Source organism: Chrysochloris asiatica, unplaced genomic scaffold (genome assembly GCF_000296735.1).
Source record: "Chrysochloris asiatica unplaced genomic scaffold, ChrAsi1.0 scaffold00596, whole genome shotgun sequence".
Taxonomy (NCBI): Eukaryota; Metazoa; Chordata; class Mammalia; order Afrosoricida; family Chrysochloridae; genus Chrysochloris; species Chrysochloris asiatica.
The window spans coordinates 291,885-292,154 of record NW_006409114.1 but is presented as its reverse complement, the minus strand read 5'-3'; positions in this window follow the sequence as shown (position 1 = coordinate 292,154).

The window sequence follows — 270 nt, the reverse complement described above, 5'->3', positions numbered from 1 at the left end:
TTGTACATGAAAATTGTTAAGTCAGTCTATATATGATTATGTAAATTTTAATATTATTTGCCAACTCCAATGAAAGTTTTGCATAAAATAATTAATTCAAAACAATTCACTTTATACACATAACACACAGATGTTCAATAAAATGAGGAATAAAAATAATAATAATATTACATCACATTTCATTACAAAATTTTCTCAAAGGCTTCATATTTTCACTCTAGAGACATGAATTTAAATTTCAAAGCAATTACTTGCTGAACACCAATAAAT